A 14,613-nucleotide genomic window follows, 5' to 3' on the forward strand; every position below is an offset into this window, starting at 1 on the left:
GACATCTTTTTATTTGCACAAAAACGAGATGGTAGTTGATGTGAATATAAGGGATCCACAATCATCAAGGAGCCAACCAAAAAAACTGCTTGATTTTGAATACGGGTGGTATAATTTTCCTCCTTTTCTATGGGTTTAGGATGGGACCTAAATCATCTCTGTTGCTAAGTAACATCATTGGAGGCCCTGTTTCATCATCTGTGACCTCACAACACAAAAATGCCTAGAAAGGAATGAACAAAGTGAATCAGTTTCCATGGACTCATAAATTTCCCAACTTAACAATAAAAACAGACACTGATGATGGTCAAAATGACAAACTCAAGGCTCCAGAACGGTCGTTCACAAATGAATCGATAGCATTCATCTTTTATACATCCTATGACATGTAGTCTCAAAACCTGAAAACATTATAAAAGAATGTATCAAATATTGACGCCAGTATCACTTCATGTAACTTGGGAAAATTCTAGAAAAATTTGCCTACAAGTTTATCTCTCCCTCAGTTTTAGACTGTACTTGTGCTTTTAAAAAAGCTATTAGTTCAAAAACCTAGCAATAATCCCTTTGTAAGTATGCTTGAGATTAAATGCAGCTGCTACTCCTGATTTGGCCTCAGAAGGGGAATTAACACAACTGATATCAAACACATATGACATTAATCATCACAAAAGAGCAAAGCAAGTAGTTATGGTTACCTCTGGAGTTCTGGATAAGGCATGGGCAAAAGTCCTGTTAATGGTCAGTTGTAAAAATGTGTCATGCATACTTTATGGTATCATAATGGTTTCTGCTTAAACTGAAAAGACTTATTTATCGTGCATCCGCCAAAACTAAGGTAACCGCCGATGAACAAAGCAAACAGATTATCTCCTCACCATGCATTATCCGTTCCTCCATTATTTAATAGTATATTATCAAAAAGAAAGAGACAGAAAAATTATTTTGGTGGAAGGATTTCATGAAACAGCCACTGTTTACAGATCAATGTAGAAAGAGCAGGAGAAGGTACAAGATAAGCAGAGGTATTTTTAGACAATCTAAGCCATGCTGGGATGATACCGTTTGATTCCATCTGTAAACAGAGCATATCGTGTGAAATACAGTTGTCAAACGTATGGAGAGCATACTAAATTAGGTTTTTCTCCAAGTGTTTAGTTGTTTTATCCCAGGTGTACCTTTAAAGCACAGTTTGAAAGAAAAAGTGTATTACGTCCTTCTTTAAAGGGGGAAACCTTTGTTTCAGAACAATTCATGTTTCATCTCAGTCCACCTGTCGCTTTGTTCAACTCTTTAAGAAGGTCTTAGGTTGTGGGTTAACATAGTTGTGACTTTTATGACTAAATCAACACAATGTATGTAGTATTTTTCCATATCCCATCATTGTCTTTTATATTTCAAAACATCTCAACTGATGCCTCTGATCTCTCAGAGTTTAGCAGGTGAGTGGAGGAGCAGCAAGAAATGTTTTTAACTAAAACCAAACTCTTGTCAGTTTTCCCGATAGACCTGCACTCCCAAGGTCACTTGCCAAGAGCTTCTGCCATGGTTGTTTTAACTCTTTTATTCCTAGACTAACTGTCTTGACTTTGACAGTGAAAGTGTTACACCGCGGTGAGGTGGTTTTATTTTGGGGTTGTTTTTTTGTCTTGTGATTTCCTGTTTTATTTTGAAGAATAACTCTCCTCTCGTTTCAGGTCACTTGCCCTTCCTCATGTGTCACATGTTGGAGTGTCTTCCCTGATTCCTGATTGTGTCCACCTGTTCCCCATTACCCTCATGTGTCTTATAGTCTGCATCTCCCTTTGTCTTGTTGCCAGTGTGTTTCGTTCTATCGTTCATGCCAGGCCTTTTCATAGCTCACAGCCACAGAAGTTAATTGTTATAGAAGAAGCTCATTGTTATAGCCTCCAACCCTTTAGGAGTGTTTTTTGTTTCTTTGCGCTTTAGCCATAAAAAAAACAGCCTCCAGTTTTTAAGGAGAGATTTTCAGTTTTCTTACAGACCCTGTTCTTCCTCCATCTGGAGCGATTTTTTGTTATAACTTTTTCATAGCCCCCTTTGTTTATTTATTAAAAATAAATTTGTTTGAACTACGCTACTCTCTGCATCTGAGTCCTCCCATTCCTTGGTCCTTGTCAGAAAGGTGCTGGTGTTGACAGAATACAACAATTTGTGACATCATGTCCCTTTAATTTTGTTATTTTATTATGAAGCTGCAATGTTTTGGGTGCTCCAACATAGCTGTTACATCTTCTGGAGTGAGACTGCACTGGATGAATGGTTGTCAAGTTAGGCGAGGAACAGAAAGAAAGACAGACTTACTGACATAGACTCCTTGATTTATCTGAGAGATGCAGCTTGTGTAAATTAATTATTTCTGAGTGAGAGAGCACAGACTCTTGGAATAATTAATGCTTCCCGTCGGTGTTGGTGCTCTTTAGAATATGCACAGCTGAATCCATACACAAAATTTAAATTACCACATGTCTTTTAATAACACGATATCCTCCCATAATATTGTTGTCCTCTTGCTTGAGAGTACAAGTTCAAGTTTAAGCTATGGCAACATTTCACACCTTGAATTGTTGGTGAAAACACAAAATGAAATCAAGCTTTGTCGCTGAATTGTGATGAAACTGCACATCTGGTCAGAGTGCAAAAGAAGATTCAATTTCAATTCCAAATCTTTTTGCTGGTGACAGAGTGTGTTCCAAGGGCAAAAGCCTCAACAACATGGAGCTGTTAGGGGGACGGGGGTGTACAGTACTGTAGCTGGTTTTGCCTTAGACTTATACAGCAATTTTTACCTTTTGCAGAGGAAGATAGACAAGGACAAACAAATTACATCTATGTTTCTCAGATAGTCATCTCAAATCAGTACTGAGTGTTCCTCTGCACATGATAAAATATTTAAAAAAAATGCCCTCATTTTTCCCCATTCAGAGAGGTGGCCTATGTGTGTGATGGTGGAGTGCATTTCCACTCCCGTTTATCAGATAAGACTGGTATTATCTGTGTCTGCCTCTTAGTATTTGGCGCTGTCTCAGCCATTGCTGAGATGTGAGAGTTACTTCTATCCAAAGAGTGATTCATCTCGACTGAACCAGACACCTATTTGTGGACAAGTGGACTGGTGCACATATGAGTGTGAATATGTGTGGTCATTTGTGTGTGGAAGCAACCTCTATTATCCTATTTGTGAAGCTACACTCAGATGGCACTCTCTGTGCCTACCTTTGTTTTGTTCAGCTGAACCAAGGGGATACTGAGTGGAGGCCAAACCCCCTGCAATCAGAGGTAATTTATCAACCAGCATGGATCACTATGGTGTCTGACTGATGAGTGCTCTTAGGTGCCTAATATTTGTGTATTTTTTTGGACAAGCTACAGGCAGGAGTTTTGTGGTAGCATATGATGTAGTAAAAAAAAAGAAGTAAAATGTTATCATTTGGCAAGTGAATTCATAACAAAGCTTTTGCATATGTTCACTCGGAAAGTAATTTACAAGTAATATAGCAAAGCATTAAAGTCTATAATTCAAGCTTTAACAGAAATAAATCTGTGTGGAGTTTGCATGTTCTCCTTGTGTATGCGTGGGTTCTCTCTGGGTACTCCGGCTTCCTCCCACTGTCCAAAAACATGCATGATAGGTTAATTGGTGTCTCTAAAATTGTCCTTAGGAGTGAGTGTGAGCATGTGTGGTTGTTTGTCTCTGTGTGGCCCTGTGATGGACTGGTGACCTGTCCAGGGTGTACCCCGCCTCTCGCCTGATGAATGCTGGGATAGGCTCCAGCCCCCCCGCGACCCGACCGATGGATTCAGCAGGTACAGAAAATGGATGGATGGATGTTTTGGTAACATGTTGAAGAATAAACTGGATACAATGCATATCAACAATGCATTATAAAATAAAATCTTACAGCACATTCAAACTGTGCTCAGGATCATTTTCATGCAAACATAATTTTTTTATTTATCCAGCTGACAAACAAGCAAACCACATAACCTTCATGGCAAAGGTAACAGCAGATCACAAACAAAAGGTTTTATTTAAAGGTTTTATATTGATGTTATTAATGAGCTCCAGCATTATATCAAAAAAGACTAATTTGATGTTTTTTGACAGGCAGAACATTAAGAATTAACTCTTGTTTATTCATCATCTCTAAAAGGTTTTTTACCCCCAACTTAGGAAAATCTGTGCTATATAATTACCTTTTTTCAAAGGCCACTGTTTTGAAACCAAAATAATTAGATTACTTACATGTGCACTAAAGACTAAAAGACTTATGTCAATAGTAACTATTATGAATAACAAATCTTATTCTGTTATTCTGTAAGCATGTTACCTCCTTCTTACCTGTTTTTGCTCTTTTTTATAGATCCCCAAATCTCTCCTGAATTCCAAAGATGCATGGGAAAGCTCTGAAACTGCTTTCAGACCACCAGAAGACTAACATGTAAAAGTGAAAGGCAGACTAATGAGGGCAGATGCTTACATGGCTTTTGTAGCTCCAAAAGTGACACAGGTTTTGATAAACCCTCCCACACGGTACGTATTATTTAGTTGAAAATGATTAATGTTATTTAGAAGATACATGTATGTAATAATTAGGCTGATAGAAACTGCATGCTGTATGCAAAGGCTGTTAAAGTAAAAGCAGGATGATTGTTGGTATAATGTGCCAGGATAAAATAGTTGGAACAGCCTACTGCCAGTAAGATGCTGGCTTCGCTTGGAAAATTCTCACTATTTATAGCCACAGAATGTTCATTCAAAGTGTAACATATTCATAGTTGGCTTATTTGTACACCTATATGGTGTTTGGAGGCTAGTCTTGTAGTTAGATCTGAATATTTAATACTGAGACTTTTTTTTGTTCACCAAAACAATGACATTTACAACCATATAATGACTATGTTCTTAAGTTGCAGACACATTCAATAATTTCATTCAAGTCTTTTGCAGGCAATGAACCAATGTACGTCTTCAAATAATAGGTTTGCTCTGTGATGCTTTGCAGGGTTTAGATCAGACAATCTTAAATATCCACCCTCAAAGATACCTTCTCTTGTACTGTGTGTTTGGTCATTTCATGATCTCTACTGTCAAGTGCCATCCAGTCTGCTTTGCTGCAGTTGGCTGAATCTGAGTAGGCAGTTTATTCCCATTCACTTCAGAAGTCATTCAGCTGCTCCTGTCTTCTGTCACATCATCAGTGAACAGTAGTGCCTTTGTGAAGCCATGCATACTCAGGCCACCCGGTGGCAGGTTGATCTTAGTTTCCGCTTGCCCTAAGAATGCTGTTCAATAATCACTCACAAGGACAGCCCCATGTTGTTATATTGACATGTCACATAGGCACCCCATGGCTTGATTTTTTTCGCGAAGGGAATGACAAACTCATTGCAATGTTAGAACACTGTGTGACCTCTAGTGGTCGTGGGAGCAGCAGGATGTGCATTTTTTAAAATGACGGTGATGACAGTGGCATAGTAACCATGTATCTCTAACCATATCCAAATCATTTTGATTCGTGGCAAATCAAGTAGTTTTCCAGCCTTAACATAATCAGGAAGCAACAAAAGTGTTGTCAAATGTTGGGTTGACGTGTTAAATGCTGAACGTTATTGTAACAGTGGAGTTGTAAAAAGAATGTACTTCAGCCTTAATCATGACCTGTCTGTAACCCTGTAAGGTTCTGATTTCTATCCGAATATTGTCAAAACTCAACCAGTTTACACTTTTCATCTGGGTAGTGTTAGCTTTTTTCTTGATGAACACATGTTTGTGAGGTGGGTTTTCTTAACCATGAATAGCATCCTGTGGTCCTTCTTTCTTTCCGTCTTTCTTTCTTCTCTCTTTTTCTTTTTGGTACCTTGTTTCTATGAATGGTAATGCTAAAGCAATGACATCTAATCATACATTCCAACACACAGACAGCCTGACTTGACTCGCCTCCATAGATTCCCTGTCACCACATAAAAAAGGCCCGTAGATGTGCATAAAGACATGCTGTTTTCTGATTCATCTCAGTTGTGTCTTTTTTTCATGTCACCACTCAACTTTACCCATACAATTCCGTTAAAGCTTATAATGAGTTTTTAATCATTAGCTATTACTTCAAACCCAGAGTTGCTTAAATAGCCTGCAGCCCACCTTTTAAACACCCACTCCTTCACACAGATCTCTAAGCCTCACCTGTTTCCTGCAAACAATTATCTTCTATCACTAAACTGACACATAACTTACCACAGCTCATTAAAAAAATCAAACTTTCTAACTCGTTCATCACTGGAACAAAATAGTCTAAACACTTATTGCTATTGTGCTATGGCAGCATAGCCATGTCACAACATCAGCATGTTGCACACGTATATTCTGTCAGGTCAGCTTAACCTTGCAGGCTCAAACAATCCTTGAGTTATGGCATCCAATCCCATTCACTGTTCCAACAATGTTGTCTCAGTCTTTAGATAGCAGCATGGGCCAACTTAGGTGTGCTTTCTGTCACATCCACAGTGAACAGTCGTGCCTTTGTGAAGCCATGCATACTCATGCCACCCTGTGGCAGGTTGATCTTAGTTTCCGCTTGCCCTAAGAATGCTGTTCAATAATCGCTCACAAGGACAGCCCCATGTTGTTATATTGACACATAGGCACCCCATGGCTTTATTTTTTTTCACGAAGGGAATGACAAACGTATAGCAAGTGTGCTTTCTTGATGGAAGTGTGTGGGTATTACATATGAAAGTTATTCCATAAATATATCAGACCTTAAAGATTGGCAGGGGGTAAAATATGATGTACATCACCTGCATGCTGATGATTTTGATGTATGTTATTTTGTCATATTGTTGATTGGTAGGTATACATTTTTGCCAGGCAGTTTCACTAGAAGTTGTTTGATTGTTTTAATGAGATAATGCTTCACTGTAACTGATTATAGTTGTTACTCAGTTATTTGGATAATCAGACCCACCAAAGATTTTGATTATCAGTTCTTCTGTTAAGTAAAAGCTAATTATTTCAGTGGATTTCAATTTAATCTACTCTGTAGGAATGTTTTAGCATTAAATACACTATGTACAATTCACCCCTGTTATGTATGCCTCCTAACCAGGACAAAATATAAGCATAAACTAAAAGTTTAATCCTCCTGCCCAAATATGATGACTTCTGGTTTCAAAAACCACATGATAGCAAAGCCTACTTTGCAAATATTTGCATGCAAACATCCTTACCTGAAATTGTGAAAATTGTGCAAACACTAGCTTGTTAGCATTGCTATTAAAGTGCTACTGTGATCGGGAGTATTCATGCATGTTCAAATTGCTCACAGTAAGCACAACCTCACCAACCCTGTCTAAGTTTGTATTTGAAACTAGCAAATAACTAGACAGATAAAGTATAATAATATATCAATTAATATTTTGCTTTAAAAGTCTTTTCTTGAAGCCTCAGCATGCTAGATTTTTTCAAGACCACAGACTTTTGGTAGTACAATAACTGGTACCCATACTGTTTCAAGTCTATGGTGGTTTGGTTTTGTGTAAGGTGTTTCTGAGGACTTCAAAGAAAATGCAGCAATTTCGAGTACATGCACTTCTTGACTTTCCTAAACTTTTCCATTTAGATCAGGATAGAAAAGACATCCTTCACTGAAATATGTAATTTATCTGAAACCTTTCCATGGTAAATGAGGAAAAGATCACCTCGTACTTTTACAGACGAGAATTTTTCTTCTCTTCATGAAACCTCTCAATTTTGTTATTAGTGCTTTCCACTCTGCTGAGCTGGATACTAGCAATAAATCATTACAATTCTGGAAATACACATTCCTACTAACAAATCAAAGGGGACTTTTTGCTACATGTAAAAGCATCACTTACATTTTTCTTTAGACAGTTTTTTTAGATCACAACATAAATGGTCATTTTATACCCTTTATAATCCAGAGCAATTGTTTCCCAAATGGACAGTCTCACTCAGTATGTTTTAGTCGCATCATAAAAAAAGTCAGATTTTGTGTTATGACTACTGCATATATACAAATATTTCTATACTAAACATTTAGCACATGCACCACAGTTCCCGCTGCAGGATTTAACCTGGAAATTCCAGAACAAGACTACCCACAGAAGAAGAAGCTTGCATTGAGAAAGAATAACTGCAAGGGATGATGCGAGTCAAAACAAACAAAACAAGGAACATTACTTGGTATAACATGAACACTTAGCTTATCGTGACGTCTTGGCATGAGGGGCAAAAATCAGGTAACAAGGTAAGTAGGTAGGTAAAGATCTGACAAACTGAAAGGGGAAACCTGGAAACTAAATACTGAACAGGGCGATTGATAAATGAGTGCAGCTGAGAAACGATGGACAGGTGAAGTGCATGAAACTAATGACCAGAACATGGGGACTGAGGGAAAAACAAAGGCAAAACTAAAACATGGCAAAACTTAACTAAACATGGACTTAAAAACTAAGACATGACTAACACATGATAAAACACCAAACTAAAAACATGGGAAAAAATCCCATGGGCGTGACACAAGGCTACAAAGATGTCCAACTAACTGCTCAACATGGTGCTCATGGTGCTAAAAAGTGTGTCATTTGTTTTGGTCCACATAGTCAAAGGTCAACCAGAAAAAGCCCAGGACTGATAGGTTGAAAGGGAGCATAACATCACCTATTGCAGCAGAGATTTACATACTTCTATCATTATATGAATACCCCTCTCATGCTTGTATACTGAGACAAGGAAAGTAGTCAAATTAAAGGGCTAAGCCATGATATAACTGAACTTAAGCTAAACTGTGCATGAAAACATCCTGACTGCTGCTGGTCATATTTGCTATTTTGCTTTGTGAGTTTCCTAAGAAAGCTGGACTACAACTCATTTAGTGTTTGTGGTCAGACGAATGTGACCACAAACACTGAATGCCCGAACTCAGGAATTCCAAGCAGAGTGTCACTCAGAGCATTACACCTTCTCCTGTCATAACTTCCGCAGGTAATCAGGACGCACAGCCGCTTGTTAATTTGTCAGTTAATTACTTAACTCTGTTACATGCAATTTAATCCTCAACACTGCTTGTAATGCCTGTTTTCTGCAAACATGAGGGAGGGAAATCATTAGGTAATGATTATGTCGAGATGACAATAAAGAAACCCTTCCATCCATCTGTCTTCCTTTAATGACTAATAGCGGTATGTGGACCATATAGCACTTGTATGTTATACAAGTGTGACCGGAGGTTGTTTCGCTCTGTCTACCTTCACTACATTTCCCACGCTGTGGACAGAACATTTGGTTCAGTTTATTTGTGTTGCTCTTGACATGCAATTGTGTGGGTGTTGAAATAACTGATTTGTTTGGAAAATAATGGGCTGCAGTTCAGTAAAACATAGAAATTATATTTAAATACTCTTTTACCAAGCGCTCCTTCACCTTTAATCCTCTAATTTATCATTATTAAGGAGGAATAGCTATGGAAGCTATCCAATGCAGGCAGTGGGAGTTCAAGAGTGTGAAAGAATAAACTTTAGAAGGTTCATCAAACTCACTCAGTTCTCTCAGCTTTTCTTGCAGACTTCAAGTGTACATCTGTTAGGAGAATGACATGATGGCTTAGTGGCAAGTGTACACTAAGAGCAACAATTTCGTAATTCAAAACTTCCCCCTTGTCCCTGCACTGCACAAGTGTTCTTTTTTCGTTTATTTCATGCAGACAGAAAAATTGGTGCACTCAACATAAATGAAACACTTGTCACAGGTATACAGGCTGAGCATATGTCGGTATTGAATCTGAGGGAAAGAAATGAATCCTTGGCTACAATATACAAGGATGATAAAGTCATGTTTATCCTGTTCATTTGGTGGTTTTTGTCTCAGCAGGATACAAAATTATCTCTGGATTTTTGTCAACGCAGTCGGATAGTAACAAGAAATAGCTGTGTTTTGCCCTGCACAAAACAATTTATTAATCTATTAAGGACTGAATACTTTGCGATTCCACATCCATAGTTTTTAAAAACTCAGATACATTTTAATCTCGAGACAATCTCTTGCCTTTTCTCTGTTAATTTTTTGTGTGTATGTATTGTTGTGTTTTAAATCTCTGCAAAAATATCTCTCTATCCAGACAGGTCATTTTAGCAAACCCATTATAGACAACATAACAGTTCTATGGTCTACCAGGACATCAGTTTTTTGAGGTTGGCAAATTTCCCGACTTTGTTACATAACATGCTCAACAACATAAAAGAGTGAGTAAAATGAGACGTGTGGTTGTGGGAGTAGAGAAGCAATGCTGTATTTTTTTCATTTCATTCTTACAAGACCACAACAATTGGAAGCCTCGTCTTTTTAAATCAGATACACTCTGTTATCTGCCAAAGACGGGCATGAATACTAAACATATTTCATGAATGCATGATGGGAATCACTTTAATCTTCAACACAACCAAATCTTAAAAGAAAAAACAAGCAAACAACAACTTTGAGCATAATTTCTTCATTAAGGGCTCAGGAGTGTGTACTATATTCTGTTTTCCAAATAAAAATTCCTGTGTCATGTAATGTGTCGAAATATTTCGTTCTTGATTGAGAAGAATCAAATCATGTCATGTGAAAGGCAGGCAAGACAGAACTTTCAGGAGATTTGATGTATTTGATGAAACAAAGGCTGTGGCAGAACCGCACCAGTGAGTTCTGGACAAACACGGATAAACGGGTCTTACACTGGATATGATGAGTTATGAGCACCATTAACATAGAATCTCACCCAGATGAACAGCCATCCAGCAACATTAACAACATTTCTGCTCAACAGGTGTTAAATAAACTCTACTTTGCAAAGACTGATGACTCTGTGTCCATCCAGTGGTGCTTGCGATTTATTCCCCACTGCTGCGTTCCATGCTGCTGCACCTCTTTAACCTCACTTTACATCTGGATAAGTTCTCTCTGACCTGCGTGGTTCTTGTGGGGTACAACAGTAAGAATACTTTGTAAATCCCTTGGACAAGAAACTAAACTGGACCAGACACTGACAATTTTCCTTTTTTTCTGCAAAAGAAAGGCTTTTTTTTATGATTATTTTTTATGAGTCTGTGGCCATTTTCTATGTTTTAGTCAGTCAGCGTAACGCCCAAGGGTGGATGATAACAACAGACTTGAGCAATTTATTCAGAAGACCAGCTCAGTCGTGGGGGTGAAGTGGAGCTGGACACTACGCATCCATGAAGAGGAGGATGTTGTCAAAACTTCTCTCTACCACAGAAGACGTCTCCCACCTCACATTGTTCTGGGTGCCAGAAGGTGACTAACAAAGACTACATGCACCCGGGGACAGAAACCGGCTTTATCCACCCCGCATTTCAAATCTTGTTTTTCAGTTCATGAAATTCTAAAGAATGATGCAGCTGCTTTTTTGTTTTTGGCGCAGTAGCCTCCGCAAAACCCCAACGTTGATTTTTTTTAAATCTTTTATCATCCATCTTTCTTCATATGCAACCTCATGGAGTTGTCAGTCTTATTCTCAATAATATGTATGTGTTATTGATTTATATATTCATTTTTTTTATCGGTTAGTTAGGTTTTTTTGTTAATAGTAGATTTCAATTAATAAAAATGTAATATTTTCTTTTAAATTCAAAATTCTCTTTGGTAGTAAATGGATAACTTTAGGTTTTACATCTGGATGAACATTGGAAGGATGAATTAAGAAGTGGACACACACTTATGATGGATTATTTCCATACTGTTAATTCAACTTGTAATTAAAACACAAAAGCTACAATAACCAATTTAAAGTTTCTAATTTTCAAGCTAAATATACAACAAAATATTTCTCATTTTCATAGATACATTATAAAAACATGACAGCAATGCTCCTGTAGCCTCTCCCACGGCACCAAGTTGAATTTTCTGTTATCTTTACGAGCTTTGGGAAAATTCCCCTTGTCACCCTTTTGTGATAGTGTTGATGCTTCCCATCGATGCTTAGATGTATGTGAAATCTTCCCTGGTCGAAAGGGCTCTTACAGCAAACGACAACAGGGGCCCAAAAGCAACTGCAGCTAAAGAATCCTCTGACATAGTGGGGGTGAAATGTCAGAACTTGACAGGAGAAACATTCCTCACAGTGTACAATCTCATTTTCCAGACTATTTTCGTGGACCGTGACTTTGTTTGGAATATGTACAGTCACAGTCCACACGCAGACACTCAAGACCTATTCAAAGAAAACTTTTCTGTACCTTGTCCTGGTATCATTTGAGGCAGTCTTGGTTTTGTAGCTTCTGGATGCTTTTTTGGTTTATTGTCACTAGGTAAACAAGCTACTACACTGCAGAAATCTGGGTGGGTGGCCAGTTTATTTCCTTTTACAGCCGCATACTTTTTAATTTGTCATTAAATCCAAGGAAGCAAACTTTCAGTCCTCAGTCCATAGCAGAACACATTGTAAAGGTCTGCATTTTATCTTCATGACATGCTATAAAACCCATTCCCATCCAACAGTCAATCAAGAGAATTTTGACATCAATCAGCGACATCATGTAGGAAACCTAATGAGTCTACATTTACATAATGCCCTGTTAGAAAAACAACACAGAGCTACAGTCCTCAGAGGGAGGTGAGTTGAGAAAAAGATAGAAAATGTAACACAACACCTCCAATTCACAAGTTAGTTCATTTTCAAATCAGTGTTTTCCTCTTGCCTAATTATGACCGTCATCGAAATCCCTCATGAAGCCAGTGTTACATCTACTGACTGAACCTTTTAAGCATCTCTGCATGAGTCCTGTACAAATTTCACACTGTTTCTGTAAAATAAGTAAATGTGTTTCTATGATACTGTGGACTACCTTGTTAATGTGAAAAACTGTGGATACACTGTGGCTATAATTTCTCACAACCTGTTCTGTTGGCCATTTCATGTATTTTATGTAACCTGTTTTATATTCAATACAAGTGTTCTGGTAAATCGTCATGGCAAGTTAAGTCTGTAACCTACCAGATCAACTAAGAGTCCTCTTTCAATAGATCCTGAGAGCTCCAGATACCAGGCTGACTGGTATTTGGAGCTGTTTGACTACTTCTTACTAAAGCACTACTTCCGGCTAAAGAGTAACACCCCAAAGCTTGATGCTGTCCCCATTATGCATTCCAATGGTTGTAGCTTTCTTTTGGTGATACCCTACGCAATTTTTGTGCCAAACATACCTTTTAGAACTACAATCAAAAGTTCAGTTTGGACTCATCATGCATTGATAGATTTTCTACATTAGTTTGGGAGTAGACTTTGAGGGGATTTTTTTTTGAGAATTTAACCAGGCTTGGATATTTTTCATCATGAGAAAACACTTGAATAAAAATAAAAGGATGGCTATCAACACATGTGGTGAGCAACCAGCACTTGCAGGGAAGTCCTGATGCAGTCCAGTTGTAACTGTCATCAAATAAATAACTTTCAACAATAAGATCCCATTCACAACTTGAGATTTATTAGAGAAGCAGGGGTTTTGCAAACAAGACGTTACCAGGATTCTGCTGGAACAGCTGAGCTTGACTTCGTCTTTGAACCTCTGAACCATCTCCTCTGCGAACAAAGATGTGAACCACAGGATCTTTGCATCGCCATGTTCTCCGATATATTAGGAATATTTTTAATGTACATAGAGTCTATATAAGCATTATTCAGCAGACAGTAAAAGTTCTCTGCAGCAAGAGTCAGCAATGTCAATCAGTGGTGGAAGAAGTATTCAGAGGCTTAAGGGATGAGAATTGAGAGTTTCAAAATTTCAAAAGCAAAATTTCAAAATCGTACACCTGAGCCCCTCAGTTGCTTTTTCAATGCCGGCAGGTGCTGCAGCAATGCGCACAAAGATTGCACATCACCAGCATACATGCACATGTCTATGTGCGCTACTGTAAAACAGAGTCATGATAGAGATGTTGAAGAATCCAAAAGCATGGCTGCATTTCACAAGGGATGTTAATAACAGCACTAGTTCAAATTACTGCAAGATGATCATTTCACCCGTGAGACTGAAAAATCTTTTACACTTTCAGGAGTGCCGTGTTTAATGCTCTTATTTATATGTAGCATAGGTGCTTCGCTTCTATTCTATTCTATTCTATTCTATTCTATTCTATTATAACTAAGGAGGTTACCTGTAACCAATGGTCTGCAAGTATAAAAGATGTGCAAAAAAGTAGTTTTCTTTGGTCTAAAATGATTTACAATTGTCAAGTTTCATGTTGACATCATGTTTTAATAAGTTTAGAATTTAATTTATATTATCTGTATGGAGGTAATAAAGACAATAAACTCAATGTTTAACCTGTTCGGCATATCAGATAGCTATTGTCTTGATGCTAAATCCTGAAAATTTATTAAAAAAATCAGATCAATTAGCAAAATTGACATTGATCTTAATAAAATCTTAGCAATTGCCATCACAGACTTTACTGAGACTAAAATAAAAAAATAAAAATAAAAATAAAACATTTCTGAACAAATACTCACTGGCATATTATTCAACAAAAATTGTCCCTTGTGACTTTTATCTCATAACATTTCTATCTTTACA

This window comes from Odontesthes bonariensis, chromosome 12 (assembly GCF_027942865.1).
Source record: "Odontesthes bonariensis isolate fOdoBon6 chromosome 12, fOdoBon6.hap1, whole genome shotgun sequence".
NCBI lineage: Eukaryota > Metazoa > Chordata > Actinopteri > Atheriniformes > Atherinopsidae > Odontesthes > Odontesthes bonariensis.